General features: G+C 32.7%; 2 long non-coding RNA genes across 2 annotated transcripts; one reads left to right on the top strand and one right to left on the bottom strand.

The window, feature by feature from the left end:
• Positions 1-424: 424 nt before the first annotated feature.
• LOC111098363 lies at positions 425-24,865 on the bottom strand. Its single transcript, XR_005368026.1, has 4 exons — positions 24,681-24,865; positions 6,093-6,256; positions 2,255-2,464; positions 425-1,726 (listed from the first exon to the last, which is right to left on the bottom strand). It is a non-coding gene; the product is annotated as an uncharacterized LOC111098363 (long non-coding RNA).
• On the top strand, positions 2,209-26,330 carry LOC111098364. Its single transcript, XR_005368025.1, has 4 exons — positions 2,209-2,707; positions 19,437-19,716; positions 24,366-24,402; positions 25,964-26,330. It is a non-coding gene; the product is annotated as an uncharacterized LOC111098364 (long non-coding RNA).
• Positions 26,331-27,184: the final 854 nt, after the last annotated feature.

Genomic DNA, 27,184 nt, shown 5'->3' with positions numbered 1-27,184 from the left:
GACCCTGGATCGAGTCCCACGTCAGGCTCTCTGCATGGAGCTTGCTTCTCCCTCTGTCTGTGTCTCTGCCTCTCTCCCTCTCTCTGTGTGTGCCTCTCATGAATAAACAAATAAAATCTTAAAAAAAAAAAAAAAACAGATTTGTACTAAACTTTTTTTAAATTGAAAGTCATAATTCAAACCTAAGCATTTGGGTATTTCTATCAACATCAAACTTTCAGTAGTGAAGCCTGTCTATTCTATTAGCATAGCCATTTAAATTTTTCCAGTTCTATTTATGTTAATAAATGTTTGGTTTGATCAAAACTATTATGTAATTAATAGTTCTGTTGCTTTAGTTTAGAACAATAATATTCTACTTTTAGTGAAAAAATAAAATAACACAAATATTTAATCTTACAGAATATAGAGAATATAGAAAGCAACAATTTTAAATAAATATAGCAATGACATGTTAAGTAATAAAAACAAAGAGGTAAATAGGGTTCTATTTATATTGTAGTTCTGCATGGGACTCTAGTTAGAGTTAGCTATGAGTTAGCTAGAGTTAACACATAGCTAGCTATGTGTATAAGACATTTTATTTTCCTTAGGTTATCTTCCTTACTTCAAACTTACTTCTAAAGTTAAATAGTCAGTGTACACCTGTAAATAATCATAGACTTATCTCTCCAGGTAAGGAAGCACCAACAAGCATTCTTCTCAGTGCCCCAGAAAGCAAGCCATTTACAACCTGAGAATTTGGGGGTTACCCGCTCCATAAAAAGATAGTAATGTGAAGTTGTGTGTGGAAAGTATTTAAGAAGTAAGTCATGTCTTTTTTGTTAGCATTAATTTGTGATATAGACTAAGTAAATACTGAAATATCTGTGAAAGTTAGGAAGCATTCACCTTGGAAAACACAATAGACATTTTATTCAATTCATATAGAATGCTATAGCGACAATTCATGAAACTCTAAAACCTCCTATGACAGCCAAGAAAACCATCCTTAGAACAAACTGTTCCAAAGAAAATTCGTCTGTTCTATGCTAAAAATGGTGAGATTCTAATGAGAATGTATCTACTGATCAACAACCTATTTCTACTATTATCTAAGTGACATATGGCATAGCATTCGTGATAATTTTAACATTTGTATTGCCATAGTGAAGCCAGCTTATCTTCAATTCTCATTAAAGGAAAAGGAAAATTCCCAGATCTGCCCACAAAAGGTAAATATTGAAATAAGAAATCTTTGTACCATTACTGCTGTTTGTGCTCCCCTTCTAGTGTCTATTTTTCATGCACAGCAGGTAAAGTAAGAATTAAGGCATCGGCATCAGTGGCATCAAATTTTGTTTATTCCAGAAGAGCTAAGTATAATCAGATATATGGAAGCTAATTTTTGGATAATGCATTCTGAATTTTTCTCATACGTGGACCATTGCTATCTATAGAGAAAGCATGATTGAATTACATTATTTCACACAAACACTGTAGAAGCATATCTTCATACTGAGCATTTCTGGAAATTCAATAAGCAAAAGAATCAAGTGATTTTTGACATCTGCTATTTAAAGTCTTCACCAATGTGCAAAAGAGAAAACTAAAGATTATTTAAAAGCAATAACTAAAATATACTGCACATTGGAAGACATGATAGCACTTGAATCCAGCCGCCCTTTGAAGAGATGAGTTATTTTGCAGATGGCTCCCATCCGGCAAGATTCTTCCGTTTATAGTGCTGCAGGTGGTAAAATAGGACACAAGAACAGGGGTGGAAAGGTTAGAGTTATATAATTCTCTCAACAGTAAGTTCAGTAAAATTAGATTAAGTTTTCAGGCTTCATTCATTATCAGTACTGCCATCTAAGATGACATGGAAAGAATCATTTTGATGAGTATTAAGCTTAGCTCATGATGTCAGTTTTTCATAATTTATCACACTAGTCTAAAGAAAATAGCTAAAATGAAAACACACTTTCAAATAGTGGGTAAGACTGAAATGCCCAGTTTAATGAACCTATACAAAAGTCATGAACAGCCATCTCTAGTTGCCTAGTTTGCAAGTGGAATAATTCTCATAATTAGCTTGAAGACTAGGAATAGATTAAATTTAGAATGTGGGTCAGCCAAGACAGACCAGGAAACAACCAACCTCAAATTTCAGTGACTTACAAACAATACGTTTATTGGTTAAGCTACATGTAACAATGCAGATTCACAAGAGAGTTCTTATCAAAGTGGCCTAAGATCCAAGCAGAGGCCTTACCATCTTAGGATGCTGTCCTTTCGATGTATGCATCTATGATTGTCCACGGAGGAAAAGAGTTTGAAGGCTTTGCGACAGCAATTAAATACTCCAACCTAGGACTGACACACTCTTCTCGTGGTCATCTTTTAACAACAAAACAAATAACGTCTTCATTCCTAACTTTGCAGGAGTAAGTGCAATTCTCTGTTCCTAGAAGGAGAACAGAACCTAAAATAATAACAATCAGTAGCAGTGTTACCACAGAGGGAAATTTCATCACTTAGTGCCCAAGTCATGACATGATAATAATATACCTGATATTTTATCATCTTTTCTTAAAAGTTTTTTTGCAAATACCTTCCTAAAGATAGCACCATGCTGGGACACACAGGAAAATTTAAGTATATCATTAAAAGAGAGAAAGAAGAACGATGACATTTCAGAGGAAAATCATTGCCAATAAGATTTGAGGTAAGATCTAGAACACTATTATATAAACACTGGTTGAACATAGAAAGGGACAGATAGTGTCACTGGTAGAAACAGCTTGACAAAATTGTTAAGTGAACTTTCCTAAATTTTACATATCAGCTTCAGATCCCTCATATTAAAAATTTGATTTTGCTTCCCAACATCTTTAAAGATTCAAAAAAATTTTTTTAAAGGCTGGCAAAGTTAATAAGATAGTTTCATACTTGCTTTGAGGCTGAGTGTCTAAAAGTATCTATCACCAAAATCTTTGCTCTGACCTGTAGAATCTATCTCCTTGCTTGATGAGGTTAGTTTTTTTTTTAAAAAAATAAGAATGTCCAGAAATGTGGATAAGCTTAAGAGAAAACGTGTACAAAACTATCAAGGAAGCCGTTAAACATACTGTCACTGACCTAGTCTAGCAAAGTTGGCTTTTATTAAATGGCAGCTGTGTCTGATTAAAAAATTATGACTCCCCTCAGGAATCATGAGGGTCATTAAAAACCAAGTCATAAAATCCTCTGCTCCCTGAAGGCACACTGACAGAGAACACTTCCCATTTCCTTACTGTAATTTAACTTTAACTACCATAATGCCCAATGTGTTCTTAAAAGATTTCTTAAAAATTATCATTGTATCCTTTACACACCTATATCAAATTGTTAAATAATTACATTAAATTAGTATTTGAAAAATACAAATGACCTGAATTATAAATATGGTCTGGTAGCTGGTCACCTTAAGTGCTTTTATCTCTCAGATTTATCAGTGTATTTTCAATTAATTTATTTTAATGAGTATATCCATATGTCTTTATCTTCATAATTCTGGAAGAAATTGGATGAGAAAACAAAAGACTATCTGTGGGGGAAAAAATCTATAGAAGTTCATAGACTTACCAAATATTACAGATAGAAAAGTTTGCAGATATCTTCCTAATTCTAAATTTATAAATAATGGTTTGCAAACTTTAATATATAAATTCTCCTTAGGGAAAGATTTTTCACTTTTTTTTCTTATTATTTTAATCCTATCATACTTCTCTTTCAAAGGTTGCTGTTTTTCAACTCCATTTGCAGTTAAGGGTGACAACCAGCTAAAATTATTCAGATAATTTACAGAAAGCCAACGATATGATTAGTGCAATGGACCAGAAAATTCCTCATAGTCATCTTTCCAATGTCAGTTTAGAGTCTCTACAGGATGGCCATTATTATTCTTAAAGTTCAGATTTATAAGTTTTGGCTTTAATCTACATTGCTGGTGTGCAAGGAGCAGAATAACTTTCTGGAGCCTCTTTTATAAGGGTACTAATCCCACTTATGAAAGCTCTGACTTTAGGAACTAATTACCTCCCAAAGGCCCAACTTTCAAACTGCTTGGGGGTTAGGATTTCAACATATGAATTTTTGGGAAAAGCAAATATCAATCTATAGCAGTTGGGATGCAAAGGAATATTAAGGTCGCATGCTATCATGGACCAGTGATGACACCCTTCAGGTCAGGGTGTTGTAACAAAATACCATAGATTGGGCGTGGCTAGAACAGCACAACTATTTTCTCACAGTTCTGGAGGGTGGGAAGTCCAAAATAAGCTGATTTTGTTTCCAGTGAGAATTCTCATCCTGGCTTGTGGAGAACTGCCTTTTTGCTGTGTCTTCCCATGGCCTTTTCCTTTGTGCATGTGTTCACAGAGAGAGAGCTCTGGTCAATTTTTCTCTTTGTATGAGAACATTAATCTTATTGGATTAGGGGTCCACTTTTACAATCTCATATAACCTAAATTATCTCCTAAGGACCCTATCTTTAAATACAATCACACTGGAGTGTTAAGGCTTCAACATATGAACTTTGGGAAGACACAACTATTCAGTCCATAACACATGGCAACTAGCTGTCTTTTTAGGAGACTTTGCTGTCCAGAAAACATCAAACTTCCTTAACATCTTATTGTATATTAAGGATCTGTTCCCCATTTGTATATTTATTTTTGTGACTCTGTAATTTCAACCTGTCTATAATCCTTTGGTACTATAAATTTCATGAGCTTGTTATTTTCTATGCTCTGTAGTATATATTTATTCTATAGTTAAGACATAAGGGAGGGCTCCACTGTTTATATTAGCTGACTATTTGATAATTGAGTTTATTTTCTCCATGTATCTTTCAAGAATCAGAAAACATCAATTATATTTTTCCTTGCCATCATCTTTAGATTTAAGGTCTTATTATTGAATTTTTTTTATGCAGAGCCTATCCTCTTGCCCGTGTCACTATCCATTTCTAGAACTTTTCTAACCTCATATCAACATAATTTTCTTACATTGCAGACATCTGGCTTATACAGAGCATTTCAGATATAGTGAAACTGCTTACTTAAGAGGATAAGCAAATGTTGATTTTTTTCAATGTAATTATTATAGTTTAGTAGAAGGAGTGTCTTGGAAGTTTATAGAAGTTTATTCTATCTAATTCCTACTTTAATTGGCCATGTTTACTTAAATAAGTTTTAAAACTCTTTGGCCTTTAGCTTATCAAAAAAATAACTAAATACAATTAATTGCCTCTCACTGCTTAAAGTTTTCAATCTTGTAACTATACTTTAGACAAATATGAAAAATATTTTTTTTCAAATTGTCTACTATGAAAAAATTGTCACTATAGTGAACTATAAATTTAGCCATGTACTATGGAGGGAAGTCAAATATAATTTAACTATTCCTTTGATATCCAATTTATAAAGTAACTATGAGATATTATATAAACTTTCAAAACAGGAGTATCTAGGTGGCTCAGTTTGTTGAGCGACTGACTTTTGATTTCAGCTCGTGTCTTGATCTCAGGGTTGTGAGAAACCCCACATTGGGCTTCATGCTGGGTGTGGAGTCTACTTAAATTAAAAAAAGAAAGAAAGAGAAAGAATCTTTCAAACAACAACAACAAAACACAGATGTTCAAAAATCCAGTACTAATTGACTATTAAATATAAAAGTGTACAGCAGTAACAATACATAGTATTGATCATGTTGTACAAACATAGGATTATGTATACATTATCTTTTCAAGTATAAATCAGTGCATTAATTATGGCGGCTCATTTAGCGAATACTAATAATTATGAACATTTTGGAGTGTTTATCTTTTGCCAGATATTGATATAAGTTCTTTTCATGTATTGACTGATTTAATTATTTGAAAATCATTCTGATAGATAATGTACTTATTCCCATCTTACAGATGAGAAAGTGGAGACATAAAATGATTAAATAATTCTTTTTAGGTTATAGAGCTGTTAAGTGTCAAATCTAATTTCAATTCAATAGGTTTAACTCTAAAGCCCATATATATATTAACATTTAATTAAAACTGCATCAAGTAAAGGTACCTGGGTAGCTCAGTCAGTTAGTTGTCCGACACCTGATTTGTGCTCAGGTCGTGATCTCTAGGACCTGAGATCAAACTCCAAGTCGAGCTCCATGCTTAGCAGGGAGTTTGCTTGAGGATTTCTCTTCCTTTCCCTTGACCTCTGGCCCCACTCATGCTCTCTTTCTAAAATAAATAAAGAAATCTTAAAAAAAAAAAAACTGTGTTAAATATAATTAATAAAAGAATGTGCTTGTAGTTTGACACACCAATCCTTTAAGTGAATAGAAAAGTAAATGAAGACTAATGTGTAAATATGGTGGTAGGATATTGTGTCAAAAAGAAAGCTATTGGAAACAACTTAAATGGATCATAAAAGAAAATGGTTAAAAAGAAAAGACTGTACATCCTTGGAATCAAATGCTATGGAAATAATACATGTCAGTCTAGAATATAACAGTTAAAGCTATAGAGACATGTTTATGATTTTCTTTTAAGAGAAAACAGCAGGTTGCTATAGTGTAGGTGCAATGTAAACCTAATTTCATATGGATCTATACCCAAATGTTAACTGTGATAATCTTCGAAAGCTAGAATTTTAAGTGGATTTTTTCTATGTTGCTATAGTTTTGAAATCTATTATAAAATATACTAGTGTTGTATATTAAATAAAATATTAATTGAAAATGTTCAATAAGGCAGTCACATATTCCAATTTTCGGCATATTTATTTGTCCATAGTTATGCCTTTCTCAATGAATTTTTTAACGGATTTAACAAATTATGGGCAAGAGACACATTATAGCTGTGTAAAAACAACAAACAAAAAATAAAAAACAAAGCACTCTGTAAATTTAAAGAATATTAGACCACCATTTGATGGAATAAATAAAGAAATCTTTAAAAAATACTGTGTCAAATATATCACCAAGTGATAAACCAGTCTGGTTTATCATTTCTTTAATGATGCTGACCCTACCAGATGGCGAATTTCAATGCAGGTATGGGATACATGATGTGAAAATCTCATTTTAAATAGATGTGATGTGGAAAGATATTAAGGACGAATAAAGCTAAATATTACTGGTTTCATTTTATACTTCTGGAAAAACTTTGTATTCCTGATTGATACACTATTAATTTTAGTAATAATGTGAATCAAAAATAGTCATTTGTCTATCTGTACAAAACCAGCATTAAATTGTAGAAGTGATTCTTAAAGGATTAAGATATGTTGCTATAGCAACTTCCTATTATACTACAAGCTGTTAATACAACTAGAATATACCAAATATGGGTTAGAAATAGTCTCTGTGATTTAAAAGAAAAATTAGACTTTTTTGCTCTTTAGGATTAATATGTTTCAGATATTTATAACATTAGAATGCTAAAAATAAGAAAATCATATAACATTTTGTTGTAATTCTGAGGCATATCTATATATATTAAACTTTAATTTTATCCAGTAAATGCAATGGGACAGTGTCTTGCAAAAATTTTTACTGAGTCAACGAATAAGTAAATTGGGGAAAGTTATATATAAAACATAATTTAAAATGTAATAAAAGATTCCATTTTCTTATTTTTGGTTATATATAACAAGCTAAAAGGGAGACAAAATAAATACTAAATCAACTTCACGTTTCCCCTTTGCATCTATGACTATGACTGGGACTCCTTAATTATCAGTCTTTACCCTCTTCTGTGTACTCTCTTGGTCTTTGTCTAATTTTATCTTTTGATATCATCTATCCCTGGCATGAAGATCTTGGATGTCATGGAATTCAAGAGGATATAGGGATTTGAGAAGGAGTGAAGAGCTAAGTAAGAAGTAGGGTAGTATGAAGGTAGAAAAGAATCTCTGATGTTTGACAACAATCATGGGAATGTAATAAGTGTAATTTAATAGAAATGTTACAGGGAAAATTGAAATGAAAATTAATACAAGATGAGCAAATAGAGAAAAAGGCACATATGGTTTTCTGTGAGATTTGGCTGTTAGACTGAATGGAAAAATCAGAGTGTAACTTAAGGATAATAGGAGTTATGATGGGATATAGAAGAACACACTGATTAAATGTTAAGAAAAATCTAGTAGAGTGGAAGAGTTTAATGAAGTAAGAAAAGGGGAGGATTGCATGAAATAATGTCTCAAAAAATTATAAGTAAAAAGATTACTATAACATTTGCAAGGAGTGGCCTTTGAAAATAAGAAGTAACTTTTATTCTTCATATTTTTTTTTTAATCTGAAAAAACTTCATAGAAAGCTATAAGGCTTGTTAGCTAATCTACTCTGCTCTTCAGCTCTAAGGAAGTTTGTCTAAGCAATTTGACCTTTATGGTGGGTAAGATAGTTTGGAGTAATTCTCTCTCATTTTTGAACTTTTCTTCTTTAGGTTTCTTTTCATAGACTATAGCAAAAATCAATGGATGGCAGCATGAACTTTTTTATTAATCAACCATATTATATTCAGAATTATATTGTTCCTTATGTGTAAAGGAAATTAATTCTTATAAAAACATACATATTTTTCAATTAGGTAAAAAAAATCTGCAACATTCTGGTCTGTGATGTGCTTACAGTCTAGTTATATTTTGAATTCCTTACTTCAAGAAAATAATCAGGAATTCATTTGATACTGTGAGGAATGGAAAAATCTCTGTCAGAGCCAAAACACTTATTTTCTGTGGTAATTTTGGCAAGCCCTCAATCTAAATGGCATATGATGCTTCCTTATAGAAGTACAAGTAAAAGTCACAGGGTTGAAGAATCCAATACCTGGACTAGAAGATAACACTGGAGGGATTCAGCACTAGACTACATGAAGAAGGAAAGATCAGTCAACACAAAACTAGGGACATGGAACTCACTCAATCAGAGCAGGGAAAAAATGTGAACATATCCCAAGCATCTTCTGGGACAAAATCAAGCAGACTAATATTAACATTATAAGGATCCCAGAAAGAGAGAGAGAAAGAGAGAGAGAGAAAGAGAGAGAGAAAGGAGCAAAAATCTTATTTGAAAAAATAATAGCTGAAAACTTACCTTAGGCTGGAAAAGGAAACAAACATCCTAATCCAGAAATCCCAGGGAATTTCAAATAAGAAAGAAACAGAGAACTACAAAATGTCCAAAAAAATTTTTTAAATGGCAAAAATTGCTTAAAGTGAAAAAGGCCTAAATTTTACAACTGAAAGACATAGAGTGGCTAAATGTAATTAAAAAAAAAAAAAAAAAGACCCCGCTATATTCTGTCTTTAAGGTATTCACTTTAGATGTAAGGCAATAGACAGACTAAAAGTGCAGGGAGTACAAGAAGGTATTCCATGCAAATACAAACCATAAGAAAGCTGGAGTAGCTGTACTTATATCAGACAAAATAGACTTTAAAGACCATAATAAGACAAAAAGATGGACATTAAATGATTATAAAGGGTCAATCCAAAAGGAGAATATAATATTTATAAATATTTATGAACCCAATATAGGAACACCTAAATATATAAAGCAGATATTAACAGACTTAAAGGGAGAAATAGACAATAATAACAACAATAGTAGAAAGCCTTAATTCTCCACTTACATGAATGAATAGATCATGCAGATGAGAAATCAGTAAGGAACAGTTCGCCTTAAATGAATGTTAAACCAGATGAACTTATATGGATATACAGAACATTCCATCCAAAAGCTGTGAAATACACATCTTTTCAAGTGCATGTGGACATTTTTCAAGGATAGATCATGTTAGGTCACAAAATAAGTCTTAATAAACTTAAGAGAATTGAAATCATATCAAACATCTTTTCTGACAATGATGTTGTGAAACTAGAAGGTAATTATACAAATAAAGCTGGAAAATTCACAAATATATGGAGATTAAACAACATGCTACTGAATAACCAGTGGGTCAAGGGAGATATCAAAAACAAACATTGAGAAAACAAAAAGGGAAATGTAACATAATAAAATTTGTAGGATGTAGCAAAAAGCAGATCTAAGAAAGAAGTTTATAGTGATGAATACCTACTTTAAGAACCAAGAAGTCTCAAGCAATGTAAATTTATACCCCAACAAACCAGGAGAAGAATAAATAAAATCCAAAGTCAGTAGAAGGAAGGAAATAAATGAAATAGAAACTAAAAGATAAAGGATAAAAGATGAAGGATACATTTCATATGACCATTTCAATAAATACAAGAAAAGCATTTGACAAAATTCATCACCATTTATGATAAGATTCTCAAAAATGTGATGGAAGGAATGCACCTCAACATTACAAAGCCCATTTATGGCAAAATCACAGCTAACATCATATTCAATGGTAAGAATTGAAAGCCTGTCCTCTAGAACCAGGAACAAGACAAGGATGCCTACTATCACCAATTTTATTCACCATAGTATTGGAAGTCCTAATCACAGCAATCAGAAAAAAAAATAAAATAAAAGCATCCAAATTGGAAAGGAAGAATTAAAACTCTCATTATTTGCGGAGGACATGATAATATATACAGTAGATCCTAAAAACTCCATGAAAAAACTTTTAGAACTAATAAACAAATTTAGTAAAGTTATAGGATACAAAATTGATACAGAAAAATCCGTTGTGTTTTTATACACTAGTAATAAACTTTCACAAAGAGAAATTAAGAAAAAATAAATTAAATTAAAATTAATAAAAGAGAAATTAAGAACAAGCCCACTTACAGTTGCATCAAAAAGAATAGAATACCTAATAATAAATTTAACCAAAGAGATGAAAGACCTGTATACTGAAAACTATAAGACTTTAATTAAATAAATTTAAAGAAACACAAATAAATGGAAAGATACTTTATGTTTGCGGACTGGAAGAATTGCTACTGTTAAAATGTCCATACTACCCAAAGGAATCTGAAGATTCAATGCAATCCTTATCAAAGTTCCAGTAGCAGTTTTTACAGAAATAGAATGAGTAATCCTAAATTTGTATGGGACCATAATAGGTTCCTAATAGCCAAAGTACTCTTGAGAAAGAAGAACAAAGATGAGGCACTGTGCTTCCTGATTTCAAACTATATTACAAAGCTGTAGTAATTAAAACAGTATGGTATTGGCATGAAAGCAGACACATAGACCAATAGAACAGAATAAAGAGCCTAGAAACAAACCTCCACATATATGATCAATTAATTTGCAACAAGGGAGCTGAGAATATACAATGGAGAAAGGACAATCTTCAACGAATAGTTTATGGAAAACTGGATAGCCACATATTAAGAATGAAACTAGACCACTATTTTACACCATACACATACACACACACACACACACAGTAGTTCAAAATGGATTAAACACTTGAATGTAGGACCTGAAATCATAAAACTCTTGGTAGAGAATATAAGCAGTAAGCTCCCTCACATAGGTCTTGATGATACTTAAATCTGACACCAAAAGCAAAAATAGCAAAAGCAAAAATAAGTGTGACTACATCAAACTGGAAATCTGCACAGCAAAGGAAACCATCAGCAAAATGAAAAGGCAGCCTACTGAATGAGAAATAATATTTGAAAATCATATATATGACAAGGGGCTAACATGCAAAATATGTAAAGAACCCATACAACTTCAAAACTTGAACAACTTGATTAAAAAATGAGTAGAGAATCTGTATCAACGTTTTTCAAAGAGCCAACAGGTACATGAAAAGTTTCTCTCCAACATTAATCTGGGGCATGGAAATCAAAACCTCAGTGTGATATCACCTACACCCTGTAGAATGGCTAATATTGAAAAGACAGGAAATAACAAGTGTTGGCAAGAATGTGGAGAAAAGTGAACTCTGGTGCATTGTTGGTAGGAATGTAATTTGTTGCAGCCACTATGGAAACCAGCATGGAGCTTCCTCAAAAAATTTAAAATAAAACTACTATGTGATCCAGCAATTCACTTCTGGGTATTTATCCAAAACAAATGAAAATACTAACTCAAAATATATCTGCACAACTATGTTTGTATCAGCACTGTTTATAATAGCCAGCATATGGAAATAATCTAAGTGTCCATAAATTAGGAAATAAAGAAACTAAATATTGATATAAAATACACATACATTAACACACGCATACACACGATGAACTATTCAGCCACAAAGAAGAATAATATCTTGTTATTTGTGATAACATGGATGGACCTCCAGGCCATTGTGCTAAGTGAAATAGATAACAAAGTAAAAGATAAATACTGTATGATCTTTCTTATCTGTGGAATAAAAAAAAAAAGAAATTTAAGAAAAAAATATTTTTAAAAATAACACACGTAGGCACCATTCTGACCATCAGAGTTTCCACACTATCATTATTTTTGGTTGTATCCATTCAACCTTCATTGACTTTGTCAATGAAAACTTTCGAAAAGTGTATGGACCAGTAAAATATGATCCTGCATAACTTATCAGATAATTATTTTTTTGTACTTTGGAAGTTCATGCAAACTGTTGTGTGTTACATATAAGTACACACAATCTAGCAAATAATATATTTGGGTAACACAAATTTTCATCTTGGATTTTTATGTTTTATAATCTTCCCCTAGCATATTGAGGATTCTGAGCATAAAAACAGTTTTATTGTCTCCTCTCTTCTTAAATTTCTTGGTATTTCATGAAATAGCCTTATTCTTCACAAATTTAATAAATCAAATTCTGCAAAACAGACACATCTTGCAAAATGCTAGTAAGTGAACTTCTAACGAGGAATAGAGAAGACAAGCACAAATATAGCTAGGTTTCCAGACTTATTAATGGGATAACGCAGGTGGTTCCTTCTGCTGACTTCTTTTTTAAATTTTCCCACTTGGATTACAAGACAAAAATGAATCTGCTATTGGGAGTGTCTCTAAATAATCCTCTAGGAACATTAGCTTAGATATGTTTAAGGTAAAAATTTAGCTACTGTAATCCTCAAATTTCAAAGAGACAATTATTTGGGGGGAAATCAATTTTTGAAATAAGAGATTTTAACTCAAAAGGAAAAATTGCAAACAAATGAATTTTAGGTAATAATATGCATATTGAAATAGGTTTGGTTGGAAATATAATAATGTCTGCAGCCTCAAAGTGTACTACAAATAAGAAGGATTGATGGAGATTACTCAATATTCAGACAAGTAAAAAGCATAATGTGATTTATAGAATTTAAACAGTGGGATTATGACTTTCACAGTAAAATTCTGTAAACTGTTCTATGTGTTTGTAATATTTCATAGTAAGATGTCTGAAAAAGCCAAATCTGCATTCTAAAAGAAAGAAAAGGCTTATTTAGACAAAGACATACTATTATACTTACTGAATAATATCCCTAAGCTTTCATATGCCTAGATGCAGACTTTTTACCTTTGCTGTAGCCACGACCACCGACTTAACTACATCTTTATAATTTGACAAATCAAATGATTCTCTCAATCCATTTCATCTACAACTTAGAGAAAAACAATATAGAAGAAGGGGAAAAGAGACTTTGGATTTTCTCAATCAATAGACTCTTATTCCTTGATTGATTAACTGATGACACATGCCGTCAATTTTATTTGACTTGTCTGTTACTCAGAAGAAAAGACAGCTGTCCATTTGTCTCTACCCTTAGAAAGATTGAGATTTGACCACCATTGGAAAGAATTTGTTTAATAAATAGTGGTGCCTATAAAATGGCACATATATAAGCCTCTAAATTATAAACTTTGCAGGCTAAATTCAGAGGCTTCATGATGAATTTGGTAAATTGTGTCTTTGTGCTTTGTCCCCACTTCTTATCTGCAAATAAACCCCCATATAGTCAGACAAAATCAAAATTAGCATGTTCTGTTACATTATACAGATTAGTCATGTTCTTTGTAGAAAAAAAATAGAGAATCCAGAAAAGCAAAAATAAAACAAAACATAATTCCACTAGAGGAAAGCATCATTTTTTTCACATTTTCAAGTGCATATGTTCATATTCTATGTAGGCATGCATTCATAAAATAACCATTTATTAATTTATTGAGTTTTTATACTTTTTAGTTTCATAATTACAGAGGAGATGCAAAAAATGCTATGGATCTGGGGATGGAAATTAGGCATACCACAAACAATGTATTTAGCCTCAATTAAGCAATAATTTTCATAATGCTAGTCTATTCTAAAGAACAAAAGTGGAATGCTTATCTAAAATTTGTGATGTAATTATCAATTTTTGCAACATATTTAAGTTGCTGGGCATTGCCTTCTTTCACATAATGTATAAATTTATCATTTGAACCTCATCTATCTTATTTGTTTACAATTTTTAATACACAATATGAAAGTAATCAATGTCCTTTCTATGACTATTTCAGTAAACAGTCATGCACATATATCTTTGGCTACTTTTCCAATCATTTGTTTATTACAAAATCCTTGAAGATGAATTGCTAGACTAAACAAAATGTGCATTCATAAAAATCTACTCTAAAAATGGTTGCATAAATTTAACTTGCACTAAAACCGATTATTACTTCGGATTACCTTGGTTCCAAGCCAATTCTGGGTATTATACTTTTTATCTGGACAGAAGACAATATTCTTCAATAATTTTGCAATAGAATATTTTTATTTGTATTTATAGACCTTTTTCCATGTCAGAACTCAGCTACAAAGCACTGGGTTAATGCATTTTTTTCATGTATGGCATTCTATCTTCCTTGATTCATGCAAATTCCTTCATTGTCTTTTTTTTTTAATTAAAATTTATTATTTATTTTTTAAAAGATTTTATTTATTTATCCACAAGAGACAGAGAGAGAGAGAGAGAGAGAGAGAGGCAAAAACACAGACAGGCAGAGGGAGAAGCAGGCTCCATGCCGGGAGCCTGATGGGACTCAATCCCAGGTCCCCAGGATCACACCCTGGGCTGAAGGCAGCGCTAAATCACTGAGCCACCCAGGCTGCCCTTAATTAACATTTAAATTAAGTATTCATCCTCTCTTTCCCCATTCTTCCACCCATTTACTTTTCTAATCAGAAAACTCTTCTAATGTGTTTATTTTATACTCTTTGTGGTCATTATTGTTATTATTGTTAGCATTCTCTTTCAGTAGGCATTTTGTGCCTTTTCCACTTAGCATTATGTATTTAAGAACTATGAATATTTGTCTGTTTTTATCACCTATACTTCTAACTTTGCACTCAATTGTGAAATCCTACCACCTTTTACCCACAGATTTCTAGTAGTGGGACCATAGTCACTTCTAAAACCTGACACTTCAAATAATGTTGCAATGAGCATCCTTTCATACAGGTCCCACTTTGTAGCCTTGTGAGAATCCTCTGGGACATTTGTCTGGGAGCAAATGCAGAGGCCTAAGCTGGGGACAGTGGAGCATCCACATTCCCTCGGGTGGTACATGAGGACTCCCAAACCCATGCTTCCGGCCCAATGTAGTATCTGTTCTCAAGGATGTAAGGAGGTAGTAGAATGCACCGCTTCCTCTTACAACAAATCAAGACAATGGTAAAACTCTAAATGAGCAAATAAAAGTCAAATCCTATGATTTGGCCCCTGGGAAATGCTCAAAAAAGTAGCTCTTATTATTAATATTTTAGCCCTTATTACAACAAACAATTAAAAAAGATAACCAGAAAAATAGGCATCCCACAGATCACAAAAATAAATAGAGCAGTTTTTTTTAAAAGCAGAAAACAAAAGCAGATAAATAAAACAGATAACAAAAAAATAAAGTCTCTGCCCCATCTTATTCTAAATATAAATGATTTTGCTTATGTCAGCATTTCCCGTTGATCCCGTTGATCACATTCTGAATATTTCATATTACCCATATCCCATTTTAAATAGCTCATTAAGATCTTTTCTGTCATTATTACTAGACTCAAATAAACTTTACATCTGCATTTGAAACACTGACTCTAATGCTACAATCTCTTATTTAGACTAATCTTCCCTTCATTTCTTGACATTGAGAAAGGCCAAATTAATGTATTTGGAAAAATGCCCAACTAGAAACACATTTAGAAATATATAAATGGTTTTAACATAACATTTAAAATGCCTAAAATCATCTTTTCCTGAGGCATTTAAAATGGTACCTCTTATATTATTTTGCTCAAGGCTGCAAACATTTTGCATAAGCATTTCAGTTAATATTGAAAGTATTACATTGAGTAGGATTGTTATACTCTAGATCTAAATCTAGTGTTCTGAGAAGTATTGAGAAAAATCCTAATGTATGTGTCTCATTTTTCTAATTTTTTATTTATTTGTTTTAATTTATTTTTTTTATTGGAGTTCAATTTGCCAACTTGTCTCATTTTTTAAAAATGCCTTTCCTACCTTTTTTTCATATTATTGCAAATCTTAAATGTTTACTTTTGAGTTTTCATTCATATATACTAAAAAACAGACAGAAATGCTTCAGTAGAGTGGGTCAATGAATTGTAACAACTGAAGTCTGATTTGAGAGAATTTGAGAGACGGGGTTTGTGGAAATAATATGTTTTATGTGGAAATAATATGTTTTAAGTTAAAATGCCCCTATCATATAATCAGTAATTATATGAATATATTTTGAAGTCATTTGTATTAATTAATACAAAGTATTAATTAATTAAGTATTAAGTCCTGATCTTCCTATTGCTCTTTTATGGATTGTTTTCATTATATGACTATGGATGAGGCTATCAGATCTGGTTTCCCTCATCAGAGAGGGCCAGGGAAGATTGGCTTCTGCAGGCTATCCAATGTATAAATACGTGTCTTTATGAACACAACATGCTAATGGAGAGATATTGGTCAAAGAATTAAATGGAGGATTTTTTCCTATAAAATGTAAGATTATATAAGCTTACATTATTCTTAAGTTTCTTATTTTCTTCTACCAGTTCTACCACTTTGAGAATTATGCATTCTATTTGTATTCTAGTGGTTTCACATAAAACATTAGCCAATATTTTTAAACTTAGAGTTGCCCAAAAATCGTAGAGCATTTAATTTAGATTTTCTTTCTCTCTACCTTTCGGGCTTCTTCTCATCTGCCATGTTTAAATCATCTGGAGTCAAATTGAATATTGTCATTTTAAAATGTGATTTTTGCAGTCAGTACCTATTTGATGAAAATGGGTTACTAATTTCTTTGTCTTAGCTTTTTTTTTTTTTTTTGTCTTGTTTTGTTTTGTTTGAGAAAAGTTCTTAGTGAGGTAAATTTCTTGGGTCCTTCTATGTCTGAAATTTTTTTCCCTCTCACTCTTGAATGATCTTTGACTGGGTTGAGAATTCTTGGTTCAGCACTTTGAAGATGCTGGTCCTTTATCTTCCTTCTACCAGAGTTACTATGAAGTCTGTGGTCAGTGAGTCTTTTTCCTTTGGAGGAGAACTGCTTTATTTTTCTCTAACAGTTGTAGTTTCTGAATTTGCTCTATCATTTTTTTTTTGGAAATGTATTACATATCTAGCTATTTAATCATGTTAATGTTTTGCTATTATTTTCTGAGATCATTACTTTACAGACATTTTCTCTTCCTCTTCCACATTTCTATGAAAAAAAAATCAAGATTATTTGACTCTTATCTTCTATGCATCCCTTTTTTCTCTTATGCTTCCCATCTCTTTATCCTTGGTGCCAGCTATTTTGAGATATTTCTCCTGCCCAATATTATTGCCTAGAGTTCTTATTCCATCAAAACTTCACTTTATACTTGGAACTGGATACTTATTAGCTTTCTGAAAATGTTTTCTATCACTCTCAAATTTAGTGATGGGAAGAAACTGCCCTGTGTGCCAAATCAATGGTCTTAAATTCAGTGTCGCTACTTGTTTTTTTTTTCTTTCACTTTATCAAGATATAACTGGAGTTGAATAGAGAAAATAGAAAGAAAATAGAAAAAAAAGTGGTTTGATTGTCAAAATACAATATGTTGCAAACTTTGACTGACACAGTAACATTCAACAAATGACTCTGTCACCTACAATATACCCAACATACCAGGCTCGGTTCTAGGCATTTAGGATATATTAGTGAACAAAACGGAGGTGGGGGGGGGTGCAAAAAAACAAACAAAAAAAAACCCTTGCTCTCCTGAAGTCATTCCAGTGTCTTATCTAGTATTTTACTAACACTAGTTGCTGCAACATTAAACTCTTTTAATAATATGGAGGCATTTAATAATAGTAATATAAAATTATTCATTTTATATATTTATTAATTAGCAATGTTTACTGCATATCCATTTATATACTACTGTGCAATGTCTTGGAGACACTACAGAAATCATCAAAGGAAAATAAGAGGTCTCATCAAGAACTCAAAACCAGTATATATCTGAAACTTGTAGTAAAAAAAATATATATATATATATGTATGGAACATACAATTAATTATATAAATATTGATTTATAAATGTTATTTATAATACATTTGTATGCCAAATTTTAGTTAGATTATACTATTATATGCATGATTAAAAACACAGACTATAAACTTGATAAGCATAAAGATATAAATATAATATTTTTTAAATTATTAATGGTATATTATGCCCTCAAACTTTAAACGTTTATTTTTATGTTCTGGACTTTTGGGTTTTAATAATCTTGCTAAAAAAATACTTTCAAATTGCCATTGGATATTCTGAGAATTGCTCGCTGTTGTGACTCCCATCCCCAGCCCTCAGGATCTCTGTTCCTATGTACCCCTCTAATGGTGCCATCACCAGGAGCCTGTTCTTTCTGGCCTGCAGCCTGCAGCTCGACCTCTACCATCTGGGGTTTGTTACCTGTGTGCTCCAGGTCCACTGAAATGTATGCCATGTCTGCTACACTCTTAGTGTCAGCATTCTGATATTGCAAATTATTAACTACCTAATGTGATAAACTAATCTGTACTGATGGGATAGGGTTACAGGATCAACCACTGAATAAAACTGACATCAAACTTCTAGACACAATGCCTTTGTCTTTAATATAGTGAGAGGAAGAGTGAGAATTGCAGGCAGAAATGGAATCATGCCATTCTTCCCTGTCAATAGAGAAGATATTTTTGGAACAGAGCAAAATGACATCGTGTTTTATTTTTCACTTCATTATTATTCTTGAATATCTCTTTTCTTCAACACACCTTCAAAGCTACTCAGCATTCATTTAGTACCTAATAAGACAGGTATTAATTATTCTTGCCTAGTTTAAAATTAAATTTTCATAATAACTCATTAAATAAACTCATTTTTTCTGATGAAAAATTGAAAATCAAAGTTAAAGTATTTAAGTCCATATCATAGTGTATGAGTTAAGGTTCATTCAGAGAAGTGAGAACAATTAGGATATTGATCAATCTATATATCTATTATCTTCCATCTACAGATTTGTTATTTGTTAGAGGGACTTGGACTCACAAAGTCATGGGAGCTGGTTGAGCAGTCTCTGCAAAGCTGTTGCCTTGGTGCCTGAAGATGAAGCTTGAGTTCTCCAAGGCAATGGATGGAAAGGCAAGATGGATATAAAGTTGGAGAGGACAAGAAAAAAGTGGGAACCACAAAAATGTTGTGAGGCCCACTGGGACAGATTGAAACCATTTCAGTATGGCTGCCTCTGACTCTGGTGGTCTGGTATCCCGCTGAAGCTGAGACACTTTATCGCTGAGGTAAGTGCACCCACCTGACAAAGGTATCACAGAAACTGAGGGGCAACATTGAGTGGTAATTGGCCCAGCCACTGTCAAGAAGATGAGTCAACAGATGAATGACAAATGTGTCAGATACAAAATGTTTGCTTCTTCCCTTCTCTCGAAATCTCTCACAAGAATCCCTTTTATGGTCCACCTTAATTTGAAATGTACAGTAAATTCTGGACAATGAAATTCAGCCTATCCAAATTTATACATTACTAAGTCACCACACATCACATTTCCCACTGAACCACATTTTGCTAGTTCTACTGTTTTTCAAATATGTTTGGAAATACTTTAAGTTGCATTCATAAAATCAGGCCACATTACATATCTGAGGCTAAGTAACACTCCAATAACCTGCAAGGAAAGCCAGCAGATGAGAGCAACCATCAGAACAGTTAATTTGATTTAGTAATTATATCAGTTTCATATTTTGCTAAGTTGATCATCAGAATGGGTGATTTAATCATGAATATATGCAAGCTTTAAAGAAATTTTGAAAATGGCATTATCCTCAGATAAATAATCAGCGGGTGGTTTAAAAATCCAGTCTCTAAAATGTAATTATTTTTTTATAACTCAAGGAAGCACTCAAGGCATAGCGCATAAAAAAATTTTATCCTCACAATACTCTCTGAGGTAAATTGCCTGTCATTTCTGATTGTAATACTTTATTTGGTCATTCTTTATTGTGTCATTTAATAATTTTTATTTGTCATCAGCACCCAGACAACGAGTAAAGTTAGCCTCTTCTAGAGAGAAATCAAGACAAATGTTTGGAAATAGATTATTTATTCTATTTACTTATTTCCTTAATAGAATTAGGTCTGCAATCCTCTCAGCCACTTAAACATAGCTACGTAATTTAGTGGGATTTTCTTTGTCTTGGGCATTAAACTTAACTGCAGGCTTAAAAAAAAATGAGAAGGAAGTTTGGATTCTTATGTTTAATTTTAGAAGAAAATTAAAGCAATATAAAAAGCATTAGGGAAACAGTATATTTGAATTTAAAAAAAAAATATATATATATATATATTTCATGGACCTATTTTCTAGTCAGTATGTTCCATGACATGAACATACCATAATTTACTTAACCAGTTTCCTAATTTTTGCTATTTTGGTGGTTTCCTTTCCGTTGCTGTTTGTTTTGTTACACAAAAATTCTGTGGTGAAAAACCCTGTAAATTTGTGAGATAATTGTCTAATTACTGCAGAACAGATTCCTGTAAGTACAATTGCTTGATCACTTATTTTACCCATATGTAATCTGAACAGAGTCTCCACCAACCATTTAAAGAAAATGTCTCACTGCCAACATTTTCACCAGCCTGGGAAAGTATCCATCTTTTTAAAAATTTAAGCCAAACCCATAAAATGTTTTTCTTCCATTTTATTTTTTTAAATTTTAAGTTCCAGTTAGTTTTTGAAATGATTAATGAGGTTGAACATCACATTGGATGTTTAGTGACTGGTTGTATTTCTTCTTTTACCAATTAGCTATTTGCATAATTTGCCTATTAAAATAAACAAGACTGTCTATCTTTTCCTTAGTAATCTGTTAAGTACTCTATATCCATTAGGGATATTAGTCCTCCTTTGTTTTTGTTTTTGTTTTACTTTTGATATTAGGGAATAGAACACATATACCTAAATAAGAGATTTAGCGAATAATTATAAAGCACACATTCAATCCTTTATAGAAAGCACACTATCATTGAGATCAAGAAGCAGGACAATTACCCCGGAAGCTCCTTATGTGTCACTTCTGACCACACTACTCTTTCACCCTTGGAGGTCCACTATCTTGACTCTCTTATCAGTTACTTATTGCTACCTTGTTTTCTTTATGGGTTTATGACCTTTTCATGCTTCGTAAAATGATACAGTTTAGAGTTCCTGCCCCTCTCCCAACCAAACTCTGCTCCCCTAGTTACTGCCGGTTTTCTTTCTCTTCATTATCTGTACTCTGGATATTTCAAAAACACATTGGCTTTTTCATATTAAAACCAAACTACTTCCTTTGGATTCCCATTGCCATTTTCACTTCTCTCCTTTTATAAAAACTCTGTCAGTAGTTTCTTGCTTTCCCTTCACTTTATTTTTATTTTTAAGTGATCAGTTCAGTGACATGGAGTATGTCACAATGGTGTGCAATCACCACCACTAACAATTTCCTAAACTGAAAAACTATATCCTACAAACAATTGCTCCCCACCTTCCTTCCTTTCCAGCTTGGGCAACTACCATTCTATTTTCTGACTCTGTGAATTTGACAATTCTAAGTGTGTAATATGTAATGTGTAATATTACATGTAATGTGATCATGTAATATGATCGTGTAAGGTATGTTCTTGTATGTCTGGTTTATTTCACTTAGCCTGATGTCTGCAAGGTTCATCCATGTTGAAGTATTAGAATTTCATTCCTATTTTAACACTTGTGATACTCCATTATGTATGTACACCATTTAGTTTACCCATTCGTCCTTCGATTAATATTTGGTTTCCTTTCACATTTTGACTATTGTGAATTATGTTCCTACAAACACAGGTGTGCAAATATCTGCTTGGATCCCTGTTTTCAATTCTCTTGAGTATATACCTAAAAGTGCTGAATCATAATGACATTATATGTTTAATTTTCTGAGGAACTGTCATCCGTTTTCCACAGCAACTATGCCATCTTATAACAAAGTTCTGTGGCACATACATTCTCTCTGATTTATATATTGTATATGGTTTTGGAATTTTTAAAAAATTTTGTGTACTTGAATATGTTATGTTGTCTATAGTTTTTAAGTCATCTATTGTTTTACATATTGTCAGCATTTTTCCTTTTTATCAGCCATTATCATATTTTTCAATGCACTGGTAGAAGACAAAATTTTTAGAAACATTTCTGAAAAGAATTTGCCCTCAAAAAAGCTGTTATTTATGCTAAGAAAGGTATTCTTTAAAACTATATAATATTACCTAAGGCAGAATGCTAGGATATTATCTAAGACCTATATAGAGCTGTAAAAGGCAATAGTCTAGAATGTAAGCTCCATGTGGCCAGACATCATTGTATTATTCCCTGTATAGGGTTCCTAGAATAGAATATGGCACAAAGAAGTAACTCAATAAATATTTGGTTAAATTGGTTTAGTTAATTCTACATTTAATACTTCACTATCTATGGTTTAGCTGTGGGTGCATGAAAATCAAACTAGAGCATTTTGGATAAGGTTAGTCACAATATTTTCATTAGCTATTTTCCCTCTGGGATATAAAAGAAAAGATTAATGCTTCCCAAAATGTGGCATGTGTCAAATTATCTCCTATGGTAGATATTTGAAGAAGATCCCTGTGATATTTCACCTGTTCTCATAAAATTACATAGAAAAAAAAATCAGCTTTGAGTTGTTATTCTTCAAGGGAGGTATTTTGTATGGTCATTGTAATAGCTAAAGGTTAGTTATACCTAGAAGATATTATAAAAATATATTAACAATTAAGAGCATGATAACTGGATCCTCTCAGTTTTTATAGATCCTAAAATGTGTAAATTATAACCCACTAGACTGATTTTTGATGTGAGTTGTGAGACTGCATTATATGAAACAACCACTCCTGGAATAATAAACACTTAAGTGTCTTTAGACTTCATTAAATATAGAACAGGAAAAAAACTGATAAGGAATATTGTAAGTAAGGATCTTAGAAATAAAGGTAACCTCGATATAAAGGTAAATCTTCAGGCACACTTGAAGAATGGATGTGTACCTTGTTTTACCCAATGAAGTAAAGCTCTGAGTTTTATTATAACCTCTGACAAGCTTTGAAGACCATTGTGCAATTTGTTAAGTCTTTTGTTTTGAGGTTCGAGGTCATGGGAATATATATCTATACAATTTTAAGAAAAATATTGGTCTTCCATTTTAGTAATATAGCACACTTGATATTTAAAAAATACCTTATTTCATGTAATACATAAGTTTTGATAGAATGTAACAAAATATACGCACATGGGCAAAAATATATCTGTAAGAATATTCACAGCAGCATTGCTAACTACAGCAAATAATTGGAAGCAACCGAAATTTCTAACAGAAGAATGAATATATAGCATGTAATAATCCACCATAGAGTACTATTCAATCATGAAAATTATTAACAATGTTACATGTATTCATCTGAATTAACGAATCATGCAAAATATTGAGGAAAATCAAGAAGTAAATTGCAGAAGAATATATACATAGCTAATACTTTAAAAAACATGCAAATATGCACACAATTATATTTGTCCATGTGTATACATGCATGCATTCATCTACACATATGTATGTGTTTGTGTGAACATATGAGGGAGAGTTTATACATACCTGAAGAAAAAATACCAAATTCAGGTTAATTCAAATTTTAAGTCAGTGAAATTCTGTATTACTTTTGGGTGAAGAGTAAAGAAAATACTAACAAGGAGGATTAAAGCAGTGGTTTAAATTATATATGTTTGTCATAGCGTATTTCTTGTATTTTTTATATTATATTATTTTTATCTTCCTACAAATGTCTTAAATATTTTATAATATTTCATAAAATAAAATTAATAAAAATAATAGATATAATTTCTTACAGTTCCAAGATGGTCTTTCCTTCCGTATCTATGGTCAATGTAAGTAATAAAAACTTTATGGTCCATTCTCATTAACTATAATTGATTACAGGGGGGAAGAAAACCAAGAATGTAATATTTGACCCTAAGAAGACTGTGGTCGAATTTAGAGCATAATGTAGAAGAGCTTTCACTTTTTTACCCTGATTTGACCCTGCAGCCTCACTTCCTGCCACATTTTCCATATATTCGATATTACATCAAATTATCATTGTGTCCAATTACACATAACATATTCTTTGTAATTTTACATAAGATATTCCCCTAGTTTGAGACACCTTGTTCTTCTTGGCTAAGTGATCCTTCATCTTTCAACAGGAACAGACTTTGGGGGTATACTTTATTCCGGAGACCCCAAGAATGTTTCGTGTTTCCTCTGAGCACCAACTGTCTGGTCTATGCCTCTGTTCCAGAAATGACGTGCTGCCCTGCCCTGCATCTATGCTCATGTCTGTCTTTCTAACTAATGTGTGAACACCTAAAGAACAGGAATGGAATTCAGAATCTTTAATACTAGGAATTTGAGTCCATAATAATTCCAGGGTCTAACCAGTAGATTCTTACTAATTATTAACATGTCATAGCATTCTGAGACTGTGCACTAATATTTCTAAATATTTGATGGTTAGGACTACTCTAACTCTGAAGACATAAGGAGTTTTCTGCTTCATCTTAAGTAAGGCAAAATATACAGAAAATTTGTATATTTTTCTACAGAAAAGTCTTTAGAAAAACTTCACTGCTCTGCGAAATAATGGAAAGCATTTTCTTGGTGGAAAGAATAAATGATATCTCCTGAACTGAAAGATGAGAGATTTGAAGCATAGTGGTGTGGTGTTCAGGCCAGATCAGGAGTGAGCTCTATAAACTCTGATGTTGGTCATTCTGAGAGCAGGTTTCAGATTGCTCCTTTCGTCGTTTTTTTTTTGTTTTTTGTTTTTTTTCTTTAAGTCAATCAGTAAATTAAAAAACAAAACCGGGCAGCCCAGGTGGCTCAGCGGTTTAGCGCCACCTTCAGTCCAGGGCGTGATCCTGGAGACCCGGGATTGAGTCCCATGTTGGGTTCCCTGCACGGGGCCTGCTTCTCCCTCTGCCTGTGTCTCTGCCTTTCTCTCTCTCTCTCTCTCTCTCTCTCTCTCTCTCTCTCTCTCACATGAATAAATACATAAAATCTTAAACAAAAAAAAAAAAAAAAAACTATCAGTAAGCAGAAACAGAGTTGCCTGGAAGAGTTGATAATGAAACTCTTAGGTAACTTTTATATTTCTAGAACTATTGCTAGAATATCTTGGAGAATTAAAAACCAAGCAAGCACCAAGACAGATTTGTGGAAAATATAAGTATCCCTTTGGGGTTTCAAAAAATTATGTGGGGAAAAGAAACTAGTAGAGGAATGAAATTTTCGCAATCCAGGGAATGGGGTAGATAATGGCAGGGTGAACTCATTTTATACATATAACTTGTGGGGGTCTGAGAAAAACTAGAGCTTACAATTGAATAAATAATTGGAGGAAAATAAATACCTTTTTAAAGAAATTGTATTAAAAATTATTTGGAATAGATGAAAGATGAGCCTTGCAAAAAGAAATGAATTTGTGGACTCCGTGTTGGGCAAAGTCACACAGAGGACATGACCACAGTTGACCCAAGAGCTGAACTTCAGCAATCAGAGGATCCTCATCTCCTCCACTGTCCTTGGAATGTGAATTCTGCTTGATTTCTCACCCCCAGAGGCTGCTCCAAGGTCATAGCCTCAAGATAGTGATGTGACATTGGGACCATCTGGATGGTGTATGTGGGTGAAGGTAGTTACAGCATCTACATTTAAGAGTTGCCAGAGGGATATGAAGATCTATTTGTCTCTCATGGTGACCCAAGAAAAGCCCCCTGTGTAAGTTTCCTTGCTTAATAAACCTGCCACCTACCAATCTGGAGTGACCTGCCTCTTTTTCTGTCTTCCTTGCTCTCCACTAATGGGGGTGGGGCACTTTCAGATCACACTTGGGAAGTTCCCCAGGACCTCACAAACCAACACTCGGCCACTATTTATACATGGAAATGTCATTCCTTCTAGTGGTTAAAGCCTGTGAAGAATGCTACATATTTTGTTAATTTTTTGTCTTCCTACAGCAGATTCCTATACCAACTATCTTTAATTTAAAATATAAAGAAATACCGAAACAAATTGAGAAAATGGCCATAACTAGCTTTGTTAGCAATTATGTTATTTCTTTCAGGATCTTGTAAATAGATGTTTGGTTTTCTCTCTTCTTACTTCTGAGGGAGATGAAGCCTGAAGAGATCAAATTATAAGCCCCAAACCACCACAGCCTCTTACAGGATCAGCTTGAGAATTTATTTTATGTCTTCTGTTCCAGATCCTATCCTTTCTCCTTTGTACCACACTCTTTCCACTTTCTTGGAGAACTTTATATGCAGGATATATTCCTCCAGCCACCCAGTTCACACTTATGTCTGGCCCTGGTTTTTCTCTCCTTTTTATGTGTTGTGTCTATATTGTAGTTTTCATTTTACCAATGTTCAAATTTGGTCCAAGCTGACATTTTTTGAAATTCTTCAGCCACTGAGGAAATAATAGCTTTCATGTTTTAAAAGGATCACTTCCTATTCCAAGGCAGGTTGACCTGTCCCCTAGCCCATGCTGAAGACTGAACAGCAGGTATTTGACTCCTGAAGAACTCCCTGGCTCATGACCTCATTTTCTTACTGCTTTCTGCTTCTTAACCTGAACCTTGACCCTGTTTTTGATTTACTTTTTGAA

This window comes from Canis lupus, chromosome 12 (genome assembly GCF_011100685.1).
Source record: "Canis lupus familiaris isolate Mischka breed German Shepherd chromosome 12, alternate assembly UU_Cfam_GSD_1.0, whole genome shotgun sequence".
NCBI classification, from domain to species: domain Eukaryota; kingdom Metazoa; phylum Chordata; class Mammalia; order Carnivora; family Canidae; genus Canis; species Canis lupus.
This window is presented reverse-complemented; position numbering and strand designations above follow the sequence as displayed.